Genomic DNA, 13,271 nt, shown 5'->3' on the forward strand with positions numbered 1-13,271 from the left:
TATAATCTCTAATATTTATTAATCAACTATAAGTAAAAAAACACACATCACCCGGAAACCCTGGGGAACATCACTGCATTAGCTGGCTAAAGATTGGAGGAAAAGGATGCAACCCAAGGAGGAGATCCCACATGCAGGACGCCGGGGGGACGCCGGGGGGACGCCGATGGGTTAAAGTAAGTGTGTTTTTTTTAATGTTTTTAGCTACCTCGAGTGTGGCTTGGGGTTACCTCTTTTTGCATGTTTATTTTACCCCAAGCCACACATTTGGGAATACCACCAGGGGCGGTAATATGAAGTGGCGGAAGGTAAATTTCTGTGGATCAATGAGTGATTTATGCGTCACGTTGTACTGGCCAACAGTGTGTTCAGGTATGGGTGGCCATTCCTTCACTTTGTAATGGTTGCTGTCATCAAGACTGTTCCACAGGCACAGAAAGCACATATATTTTGTATATCCCAATTGCAGGCCAAGAAGGAGTGCCACCACCTTCAGGTCACCAACAACATTCCACTTGTGTTCTACATAGTTGATCAATTTTTAAATTACCTCCATGAATTCTTATGTCTCTTTCATTCTCTGGGCATGAGCAAGAGGAACAGAAGGTTTTTGGTTACCTTATGCAGCAACAAAGCATTCAAACCTGCTTTGCTAGAGTCTATGAACAATCTCCACTGCTCTTGTATGTATTTGCAACCTAACTCCATCATCAGACCACTCACGTTGGTACAGAAGCAAATGTTGTTTTTCAGCCTTTAATAACCTGTGAAGTTGTTGTTGAACCAGTGTAAAGTTGTAGTTCCTTTTTGTAGCAAATTCCACTCCTTTAATCTGGGGGCTAACAGTTCAGACTTCTTTTTTGACAAAGACAGGTCCCTTACTAGATCATTTAAATCTGACTGGCTTATAAAATCTGGCTTACCCTCTTCAAATTGGGGTTCATAACATTCATTAACATCAACATCATCCTCCTGTTCCTCATCCGACATCTCACCGTCCGTAACAACAGATGTAGGAGGGACTGGCACTGGATTCTCTGTGGCCCAGGCTTCACAAACAGGATAGAGAAGATTTTTTAATAAGTCTTCTTTGAAAACCCAGCAATTTTACTCATTCAGAAGTAGCAGTTATGATCTTTGGCTTACGCCAAACAATAGGCACAGCAAAAGGCATTGTATTCCTTTTCCTATTCAAGCATTGTGTTAGGCCAAAGTAACACACCTGACAGCAGACATGAGGTGCCCAGTTTTTATCTGGATCTCCAATTTCACATCCAAAGTATTACTTGTAACCAAATCTCGCCCTCCCGGTTAAGTTCTTGCGTTGATCACACGGGGTATATTTGCCACAAATGTAGCAAAAATTGTCCAGTTTATTAATGTGCCTACTCATCTTTGGCTCATAACAGACTCACTATGGCCTAGCTGTACTATCCAATAAGATGGTTTCGCACTGGACACAAGCCCTTGGTGTCACAGTAGCTGCACAGCAGGATGGTGGACCCCCAGAGTCACAAGCTCAATTGGTAGAGATGTGCACAGGCCGCACAGAGCGTGCACAGAGTCTAAGCAGCCGCCTGGTCTTTACCAGAGCCTCTAGAGGTGAAGGTGTTGCGCTGCAGCCAACTGCCAGGTTGCAGCCCCTGTGCACGCACAGGCAGGTGAATGCTGATAGGCAGAAACATGACCTGGTACCAAAAAGAGGAACAGAGAGTAGTCAGGCAAGCCAGAGGTCAGGGCAGGCAGCAATCAGGAGTAGTCAAGGTCAAAGCCAGAGGTTGGGGCAGGCAGCAATCAGGAGTAGTCAAGGTCAAGCTGAGATCGATACATAAAGGATCAGGAGCAAGAAAAATCAACAACAGGAACCTAAAGGCAGAGCCAAAGGAACTCCTTGTTCAGGCAACTTCCTGTTGCCCTTAACTTCCTTTTATGTGATGAATAAAGCCATGTGACCTGCTGCATCCTGTCCTACCACCAGAGGGGATCCTGGAGACTAGAGGTTGGTGGTATTCACATCTCCACCAGCAGGGGGAGCGCATCTGTGAAACACTCTAGTCCTCTGGGGTAGTGGAGCAGCTGACTGGGAGTCACATGACCTAGACCAGAAAGGGAACTGAGGAGATGATGCCTTAGCAGAGCTGGTGCTGGCAGCAGGGGATTGAAAGGTGGGTGGCACTGAAGGAGGCACAGATCCCCTGGACCTGTAGGGATCTGTGACACTTGATCCATCTCGCCTTACTTACCTATTACTGACTTGACCAGAAACATCCAGCCGCTGCTGGAATATGCATGCTACCAGGGGACATGATTCCTGCAGATCCCTTCATCACACTGGATCTTTCCTCAAAATGGTCCTGGAATTCTTCTTTGTTCTGGTGCGGAGGAAGCACTTGCCGCCATCATCTTTGGTTTTCTTTGCAAACGTGAGATCAAATCATGTTGCCCGCTGAACAGAGGAAAAAAGTGTGCATGCACTAAAGGAAAATTCCCCTTCTGTGCATGTCCAAGATTAGGCATGTTCAGACAGAGCACATGTATCCCAGGAGGCACTGCGCTCCCATTCATTCCATAGCGATCATGACAGAATGGGCAAGTGCCTAAATGGGTGTTTCACTTAAAAAAAAAAGAAGATTTTTCCTTAATATAAAAGGGTTGTCTCCTTATTTATGTAAATTAAAAACATTGAGTCTAGGTCTGCTTTAAGCTCCCCAAGACCGGAGAAGATAGACTATTGGGGCAGCAAGGTGGTTTAGAGGTAAGTACTCTGGCTTTTTGCAGCACTAGGTGCCAGGTTCAAGTCTCAGACAGGACACTATCTGCATGGAGTTTGCAGGTTCTCCCTGTGTTTCAATGGGTTTCCTCCCACATTCCAAAAACATGCAGTTAGGTTAATTGGCTTCCCCCCAAAGTTGACCTTAGACTGTATTAAAGATATATGACTGGGACAATAGATTGTAAGCTCCTCTGAGGGACAGCTAATGACATGACTATGGACTTTGTATAGTGCTGTGTAATATGATGGCGCTATATAAATTCAGTATAGCATTAATAATAGGTGAACCTCAGTGATCCAGAAAACCTGGAATGGATTTATTTGGCTTAGGTTTAAAAACATTTTTCAAATATTAAATATATTAGCAATAGATTTTAAGAAATCAATTCCAGGTTTGACCAATACATTCTGGAAAGTACATTTACTTCAGTGCTTCAGTTATCTATTAAACATTTGTTTTTTTTTGTTTATTCTTACTTTCTATGTACAACGATTTAGTACAGAACTAGTTATAGGCCTTTGTTTCTGCCATTAACTTCTGAAAAATATACATATTCATATTTAGTTTAAATATATATAATTTACTCATTTTACTGACAGGACATTACATTGATAAAACATATTTTGTATTTTAAAAGTATTCTTACAAATGTATCATCCTTTTATCCATTTTAGTCAAATGCATTATGTACTGTCTGGCCAAGGAATGTTGTATGGCTTTAACTACGTAGCTACGATATGATTATGTAGTCAAGGTACAAAATATATATAAACCTTATCCTAAAAAATGTCTAAATTGTGAATTTACTTATACATAGCATATGGTGGGAATGACAGAAGCTCTGCTCTTTGCGCTAACTGTATAAATACACTATAGTTCACATTTTTAATACATAGCTTCATGGAAAATCTGTATGTATTTAAAACATTCCATTGACTAAGGTTCACTTGATTTGAAATCTTGAAACAGATGATAATCTTCACTGAGTAACTGATTCCAGTACAGTAATATAATTCTTGTCAATTTTGTCAAGCTGAAGAATCCTAGAAATGAACCATTTTACCTATATAAAAAAAAAACAACAACAACAGAAAGTTATATCCTACAAGTACAAGAAACATGGTATAATATGGATCAATATCTCCAGCCATCAAAAATGTCAGCAATACACCATATGTTACCTTAAATTATTGTACCCCTCACAATATTTACATTAACACTGTATTTTTTTTAGATGGCTTGCTCTCAACCCAGACAAAGGAAATCTTAGAGGCATAATGACAAAAAAGGCAAATGGCATAAAGGCAAAAAAAAGTCATGACAGAAATCGTCCTAAAACAGTTAGTCCCAAGGAAGGATTTTTCCTAACCAATTGCTCTGATTTTCATTTAGCTTTCTTTGTTTGTGATAATGGTAACTAGGAAAAAAAGAGTGTATCTCCCCCAATGGGGGGCACAGACAAGAATAAAAACATCTATATCCTAATTACAAAGTAGGACTTTAAATTCTACGTATGTTATAGAGGTCCACATTGCATTTGTTTTACGTTGGTCTTTTGGGAAATAATTGTTCTAGCTTACTTATGCGTATCATATCATTATTCTGTATATTTAGGACTGCTTAAAGTGCTAAAGACCACTTTACAATGCCCCACTGCTGAAATCCTCAATGCACTTTGCTTAGAATGTTTCTTTAGTATATTGCATTATAGTTGTTGCTGTACATAGTAGATAGTCTTCTATCCACACAGGGGAATTGATAATTCCCACTTTTGCTCACTATGTGGTCACCCAGTCTCTGCAAGGATTATTTTATACTTAGCTAGGATGGGGATCCTTTCCAGTTGTGTTGGTTTCTGAATTGCCAACCACTGTTCTCTCACCTAGAGCTCAAGAGTTGAAATTAGAATTCAGCAATTTATTTACCAGAAGTTCTAAATTTTTTCAACTTTATTTATTAATAAAAATGCCTTCATATACACTTTAAGAAAAAAGAACACCTTTGCATGGTTATTAGCAACCAATACTACATCTCAGTTTTATTTATGGCCAATTACTTAATTTATTAAGGTGGAAATTCTTTTACCTTTACAATTGTGATAATTGTGCTGTAGAAGAAGCTCAGGAGAAAGAGGGTGATGAATGTGGCCGCTGTTGACCATAGACTATCCTCGTCATCCTCAATGCTGTTTTCCCATATAAAGTACTCTAAAGTGAAAGGGTTTGTGGAAAACTGGTTATTTTTGTAATTGTTTATTAGTCTAAGCTACACAGGAAAAGCTGAGAGATCTGCAGTGGAAACATTTGTCATGATGTAAATACTCCTTCATTCAGGCAAACTTATTTATAATAAAAGATGAATTAATTTGTATTCAATTTAAAGCATTACATGATGAGCAGCAACCTTCATATCCAGAGTCACTATAAGAAATGCCAACATAACAAACCCTTGAATAAAGTCCTGTCTTCTTCTGATGCTAAGGCCTACACTGCCCACCAATGTTCTTTAAATCAGCAGATGGATGGCAGATGTTAAGTTGGGTGCTTTGTGTTAAGCTATAGCCTAGTATTCATGAGACTTACATGTGCTAGCTCAAGTTAATTTTTAATAATGCAATTGTACTTACACATGTGTTGTGATATGTGTACAATTTTTGTATTAAACCACCACTAGTTTTTTATGTCTCTTAGAAAAACATTTAGTAGTATGAGATAATGTCCAATGTCACATGCGTTTATCTGTTTCCCATATAATGATATGTTTCCTTTTTACTACTTATTTTAGGTTTGTATAGGGTTTATATATGTATATATCTGTGAGAAGCATTTACAGAATGTTGCTCTATTACTTAAGCATCAGCATTCCCCCTACTACCAAATATAGCAGTCTTGTGCCCTGAACATATAGACTGGTATACCCTAGGATTTAGGTGGTTATTCTACAGATGGACTTAACAAACAATATGTATTAGCTTTGATTGCTATCTAGGACATATGCCTAGCACGGATCAAGAGAATCTGGCTGCTTTTGTCTTGGTGTAAGACTGTTATATCAGAAGGGCTATCAGATCTTTACTGTGTTTGGAACTGATATAAGTCAAACACAGGGCCAAGAAAAAGGTTGCAGCTCAGAATCCTTCAAAGAGAAGGCAAGGATTGCAGTTTAGTGAGTCCAAAGAGGTGTGCCAGAAAATGGTTTTAATTTTCATTATATCCATATGATAATGTACTCCATGGAGTCTCCAGGTATTATATTATTAGTTGAGCAGGGCCAGGAACAACCTGTCCCAAACCCAAATTGGGATATACTAGTATATATGTATTTACTAGCAACATAGTTTGGGGAGGGTATTAACTGATGCCCTACACATGTGAATAGGTTAAAGTTTAGACAGGCATCATCTTGCTTGAAATCATTTTCTTTTTTTTTTTAGCTTTTAAAAGGTTGCTTAAAAAATACTGGAACGTCACTTGGGTCTACAGTATATTTCTTGATGTACATTTTTGAGGAACTAAAACATGCAATTGTGTAGTCCTAACTGCTTCTAGTATTAAAGTTGTCACTAAAGTGGTAAATCAATCACTGCCATTTGCATGGGACTCCTTTGCAGTGAATGTTTTCTGATGGTCAGATTTTCTGCTTTACAGATTTACCCCTCATCAAGGTGACCAGACCATGAAACATGGACTTTAGGCAAACACTTTAGACAAAAGAGGTAAAAATTAAAAACACCTGCCTTCATTGTAAAGTTTCATATTCTGTCCTATTTTGGCCAATAAAATGTGCATAATGTGGCATTTGTTCATCTGAATGTTTAATACATTTTTTGTAATTATATTTATATTTTTTTTTTCATTTTTTTGTCATTTTAGGTTATCCGGTGAAACTGACTTTCATATTGCCTCATCCTGCCCTCACTTTAAGCTTTGCCTTCTGATTGATAAATAAACAACCCAGGAAGACCCTGTCTGACAAATGAATTTATAGTAAGCAAAACATAAGACATATTTTCACTCAGCACTCCTACTGTGCAGGATATGACCTAACCATGCATAATGGCTGGTTCCAGTACTATTGTACTGTGATAATTGTGTTTTCTACATAGATGACCTTACTTCAAGACAAGGGCGGGTAGGATAATTATGTGGGCAATAAGGAATTCAAAGTTTGCTTTAAATAAGCGTTATTAATAATCTGATCAGTATTGTCAGATCCCGTCAGCTATAAATTTTATATCCAGTGTTATCACTGTAATAATTTAATTTATGCATCACCAATTGTAGCAATAATTTCATAATGGTATATTAGGACTCCAGGTAAGTAAAGGCAGACATTGCGTTTAGCAACATAATGTTATACAAGAGTTTATTGGGATATAAGCACATGACAAAAAGCATGACACAAAGTTAATTCCAGTGTTCCACACACCAGAAACAGAGGAAAGGGAATAAATGCAAGATAATACTGTATTAGGATTAAAACACACAAAAACATGTTGGAATATTGGATAAACACTGTTAATACAATGCAGTTTTTGTAGTGATTGCTATTAGTGCATTTTACAATGATGTCACGTCTTCTCATCTACTCTCAAATTACATGACCCTGTTCTTTATAAATACATTCAAAAAGCAAAAGCTGCATTAGTTAAACAACATTCTGAGACACTAAAACACTAAAGCTTGATGTTCCACACATCATAAAATTGGGAGTAAAATTTAAAAGTAAAATTTAAAAGGTTATAAGGAGAGTAAGCCACTAGAAGTACTTCAGATATAAAAACTAGTGCACAAGAATCATTTACCCCTGTTTTTCTTTATGTTGGCTGAAGTTATTGTACCAAGTGCGCATGCACAGGTATATGTTGCTCCTCTGTTCCATTCTGATTTTTCAATGAAGAGTGTACTGTACAAGATATAGGTTTCTGTGTCTTCATCCAGTATGGGTGCAGTTTTTATGTACTGATCCTCATCAATGACAACACCATTCTTCTTCCATTCCACATATACATTTTGGGGAGTGAATCTTTTTATTAGACACGTTATACCTACAAACTCAAACTTAGCCAGTTCTGCAGCTGGTGGTGGGAAAAGATAAATTGTGGGCTCTGTTGTTGGTTCTGTTTGGAATAAAATAATTTTTATTAGTACAATGTATATTTATGAGATTATATAAATGAGTCCTTTAAATGTCTTTAAAATCTATTAAAGTGTCTATCTAATAAAACTAAACATGGAAGTTATATTGCTGTCCACTCTACTGCTGAATTGCACAGAAGTTTTATCTCCCTACTGCAGATATGAGCCTATTCTTACCTGCACCTGCTGATCTCTAAAAATGTTTTTCAGCAGATCAGTCACATAGTCTATCTGCTTGCCAAAAATCATGACTATGATATACACTTAGCCCCCGAGTTAAGGACACCTGACTCCTAGTTATGAACAGGGCTTCCCTGTCTGTTCATGTACAGGACAGAGGCTTGATGAGAGGGAGGGTGGCAGTTTGCATGACTTGCAGAAGAAATCTTTTCCTGTTCTGCAACATCTTGTAACTCTTTAATGACCAAGACAAACTCTGCAATTGTTTTTTTTTTTTTTTTTTTTTTACATATTAAAGTACAACTTGCATTTAGAAGTTAATGAATGTCTAGGCTTTATAATGTTTTGTTTTTTTTGCTTTGTGTGTGAATAACTCACAGTGAGAATTTTTTACAGTAGCGGATACCATGCTGCCTAATACTATGTTAAGACAAACATGTGTCCTAATTGCATTTATTAAAATAGTGTACTTGTTCCGACTTCCATACAAATTCAACTTAAGAAAAAACCTACAGTCCTTATCTTGTATGTAACCCAGGAACTACCTGTATTCACATGCAAGGTTTTGTTTACCAAATAATAAAAAAAAAATTAATATGACATTTTAGTGCCAACTAATAATTGAACTATATATGAATGCATACCCTCTCTTTGACTAATTGATTTTTCTATGGGAGATGGAAGGTCGCTGTGTTCAACGATGCAGGAAAAGGTCTTTCCAGTCTGCCAGTCAGACGGATTAACTCTCAAGCTGCTTGTAACACTGTATGTGCCATCATAATCTTGCTTTGGTTCAGAGCTGAATATCTGAGTTCTTTTGCCATCAGCACGCTTCCACTTAAAGTTTAAAGAGTCTGTAAAAGTTAATTTTGACACCACACAGGTAAGCTTTGCCTCCTTGGTGATCAATAAGTCTTTTGGGGATGGAGGAAGCAAGACAACCTTTGGATGGAAAGTGGATGACTCTAAAAATAAAAGTCACAATTAATAAAATATATGTAAAAAAATAAAAGCAATGACCTGACATATTCATAAAGAAGGTTTCTATTTTAATAACCAATCTATTGGAACTCACCAATGAACCATGTTGGATATTACCTCCTACCCATTACATAGGAAACATTGGTAATTCTTTTTTGTGATGTTTATTACAGGCACTTGGGGAGACAAACACATTTCCATCCATTTCTTTTCAAATGCTTTCAATGCTACAGAAATAACAAGTACAGTTGATTGCAATGGTATACACCCTTGTTTTTGCATGTCACTTGTTGAATATCTTAGAAAATTCACAGAAAAGATTTTTTCTATTTTATTTTTATACGCATGGGTCTGTCCTGTTCTTTTCTACTACAGAAGGAGTTATATGATAATACATTTGATGCTATCAAAACACAATATTTTGAATACTATACCATAATTAAAACTATTTATATTTTTATTATATTGAAATATCCTTTAGGAACTGCTTCACAATCCAATGAAGCATGGCATGACAGCTGAGAAATAAAACCTTTAATTTGCCTGCTGTGGAGAAATATTGACATGGGACTTTTTTGGACAGTTTTTTTTCATAATGAGCTCAATCTATCTGTGTTTTTAAGCCTCCCAATTATGACAATTATTTGTTTGTATGAACAGAAAATCATGTTCTTACCTGAACATTTACGTATGCTATTTTCAGTTTTAGTGTCACTTGGGGGATGGCTCACTTTACAAGTGTAAGTGTCTCCGGAGTTCCAGTCCTCTTTGGGAACAGAAACTTGGCTTCTGGATTCAAAGTGCCCTTCATTGTCCTTGGATGAACGAGTACTTTTTGGGGAGATAGAAGTTGGATTTCCATTTAAAAGCCACTGTATTTTAATATCATCTGGAGATTATCCATCAATCAGACAAATTAGATCAACTGAACCAGTTTCACCACAAGATGCGTGTGTAACTTTTACATTAGGTGGGGTTGGTGAAGTCTTTTCACATTGGTCTAAATATAAATAAATACATGAAGAATATGAATCTGTTATAGCTTATTTGCAAAGTTAATAACTGAATTTTTGTATTAGTTATTTTTGTGTTCAAAGAATTTAGATTATATAATACAAGACCATATTTTTTATGTTTTAATATATTTTGCATGTGTAATATTCAATAAAAGATGACACATTTCTCTTTTAAAGTATATATAAACCCTAACAATAAACTTCTCTTATTTATGCCCTTTTGGTCCAGTGAATAGACCAAAATGTACAAACAGCAATACAAAAGAGCAATGGAAAAACAACAGCAACATTTACAGTATGGCTGGAATAAATGTAATATTTGGCAAAGCACACAGAAGTATAGGAACAATATTTCTTTTCAAAAAAACTAGTTACTAATAGTGCATAGTCTTTGCTTAGGCACAAAGTAAATGAGAGCTTCAAAAATAATTTTGACATTTGTATTTCCATTGTATAAAATATAAATAGATGGTTGTATAACAACTCAAAGAATAAGAGCAAAAGGATATACAGTAAAGCTATATCATTATGAATTGTACAGGGGAGGGGAGTATGTTCATGCTTTATCAATAAAAGTTAAACATTGGAGTTTAATAATAGTTAATAATATTAATGATAACCCTCCTTCTTCAGATGTATCTGAGGAGTGTGCCCTTCAAGTGTTAATCTACTATCTACTACTAAGGTGTACTCCTATGTTGCCAAAAAACATGAACCTCTTTAGTATCTTACTGTATAACTGTAGTTTTAGTTACACACTTGCACATGGTATAATTATAGTGTTGTAGAATGCTAACCTGTTTTTTTATCAATTGAACTGAAAACCTTTAGTTTCTTTCTTGTGTTTGTAAGACAAGCTCCAATACTGTAAAAAATACCACTATAGCTGTAAAAATGTTTTGCACCTACCTGATATTTCAACGTTGATTTTTGTATAAGTTGGCCTGTGATGCACATTACATGTGTAAGTGTTAGTTTTAAAATCAGATACAGGAATAGTCAGAAAACTGGCTGACATGTAGTTTCCATTTGCAGTAAGTACTGATGGAAGATTTTTCATTCCGGTTGTTATGGCGCCTGAATTCCAGGTGACTTCTACAGGTCTAGGAAGGTAGTTGGTAGTCAAACAACCAATAGGGATTTTAGTTAATGAAGACTCAATGTCACAGCAGGGTATTATAGGGTAAACATTCGGAGCACGTTGTTGAGCTGTGAATTAATAAAATAATCCATTAGTTGAATGATGACAAATTCTATTTTTGATAATTACATAAAGCAAACATTATACACATTGCAAAGATAATGAGGATTACCCTTTGTGATATGGGGGTGTTAAACTTCTTGTTTAATGTTTGGTTATTGAACCTAGTTTGTGTTATCATTAGTTTCTAATGGCTAAAGACAGTTTTAGCCTGCAATGTATGTAAGCGTGCATCCAAAAACTGGAATGCAACATTCCTGAATTAGTAATTATGATGATTGTGTGATTTATTGCAGTCTTAATACATTCTCATATTGATAATCCCACAATTAACACAGAATTGTACATTCTTCTAAGTGCTTTCCTGTTTTTGTAACTATTTATGATAATTCAATTGACAGATTATACGTTTTTAAAGTCAACAAAAGTGGGGCAAGTATCCTACCAGTATTGATTCTCTATTGGCTGTTATCGGTGAAGAGCTCTATTGGCTGTTATCGATTCTGACTCTGATTCTCCCCTCAGATAATGGGGGATGCCGCTGATACTTACCTGGTGATCCATTTGTGCTTAGAAGCAGACTCTTCCAGGTAATATTTCCCTTTCTTTTCTTTTTTTCTCTTCCTATGCTTCCACTTTGCCTATCTATTCCCTCTCTGACTTTATCCTGTATGTTCCACTATGCCTTCAGGCAGAGTTCATGGTAAGACTCCTAAACTGGTCATTGCCTACATTTTTCCATCATCCCTCTATTCTATTCCCTCATTTTAGCTCCCCCTTTCATCTTCACCTCTTTTTCACTTTATGCATCTGTTCAACCAAACCCCCTCCCTTCGCTCTTTAGGGGGGATTTCCAAGAACAAAGTGCACATTTACGAAGGCTTTTCAATTCTCCACAAGGACACACATGAGTTTACTATTATTGCCATCTTACAAATTTTTAAGCTGAATATTCATAGTTACATGGTCTATGATAACATTTTTAGCACTATATGTATTATATGTACTCTGAATATGTATAAGTACTGTTCTTAATGACTTATGTAAAATGTATACCAACTGATACCAATTTCCCTTACAGTTGGGATTATTGGTCATACATCTATTTATATTTATGATTTTTATAAATATACAATGTTTTTGTAATTAATCACTGTATTTTGTTATATATCACCATACCAATTTGCTGACCAAGTATATATATCTTCAGATATATAGCATCTTGACCATTATCTAATTTATTGTCAATGCTTTATATTGTTCCAGATTTACCCCCCCCCCCCCTGCAGGCGAAAGGCATCAGGTTATACCCTTGTGATACGCACACAGATACCCCACTACATCCTTGCTGGACCCTAGGATTGATACATCAATCCCTAAAACTACTATTAGTTGCTCAATGTCTACAGCCAGTTTTCTGGTCGGTTCAAAATTTTAACATGTATAGCAATATTGTGGGGCAAAAAAACTCCACGAATCCTCAAATTAGCTGCCTGTTGTACAGAGCCAAAGCTGACTTGATCTGTGTTTATGGTATTTTTTTGGGGGGTCAAGTACTTCACTAGCCCCTGAAATAGTTGTTTACTGTATAGAGCCGAAGTCCACCTGAACTGTGTTAATGTTGTATTGTTTATTGAACAACTTTGCTACTACTTTCTTCGTACAGACATTTATTTTGTTTTTGCTTTATTGTATGTGTTTACTGAAGTAAGTAAACTTTTTTTATTATCATTTGCCACAAAAACCCCTTCTTTCATTTCTTGATTTGTTCTGAAATACCTTCTGGGGTTGGCACCGGAGACACTAACTTCTTTGCATTAACATGAGAAGGAAAGAGATACGGATTTGAAACCGTACTTTTTCGCTTATACTTTAGAAGCTTTCCTGTCTAGCTTTAGGGTTGACAATCCCATGAATATAATGGAATAGACATATACCCTTGTACTTTGTAAACCAAAAATGTTGGAAATTTATTGATGTT

The 13,271-nt window shown here is 36.4% G+C and overlaps 1 long non-coding RNA gene and 2 gene segments (V, D, J or C); 1 reads left to right on the forward strand and 2 right to left on the reverse strand.

Moving 5' to 3' along the window:
- The window catches only part of LOC140333476 (uncharacterized), a 21,527-nt gene extending 14,708 nt beyond the window's left edge, over positions 1–6,819 (forward strand). Inside the window, exons 2-3 of the long non-coding RNA XR_011921370.1 lie at positions 6,422–6,489; positions 6,647–6,819. This is a non-coding gene — a long non-coding RNA (uncharacterized lncRNA). The remainder of the gene's footprint in view (positions 1–6,421; positions 6,490–6,646) is intronic.
- The window catches only part of LOC140333456 (Ig gamma-2C chain C region-like), a 186,021-nt gene that overhangs the window by 87,164 nt on the left and 85,586 nt on the right, over positions 1–13,271 (reverse strand).
- LOC140333454 (Ig gamma-2C chain C region-like) overlaps positions 1–13,271 on the reverse strand; it is a 134,894-nt gene that overhangs the window by 35,443 nt on the left and 86,180 nt on the right.

The sequence above is a fragment of the Pyxicephalus adspersus genome, chromosome 6, assembly GCF_032062135.1.
Source record: "Pyxicephalus adspersus chromosome 6, UCB_Pads_2.0, whole genome shotgun sequence".
In the NCBI taxonomy this organism is placed as follows: domain Eukaryota; kingdom Metazoa; phylum Chordata; class Amphibia; order Anura; family Pyxicephalidae; genus Pyxicephalus; species Pyxicephalus adspersus.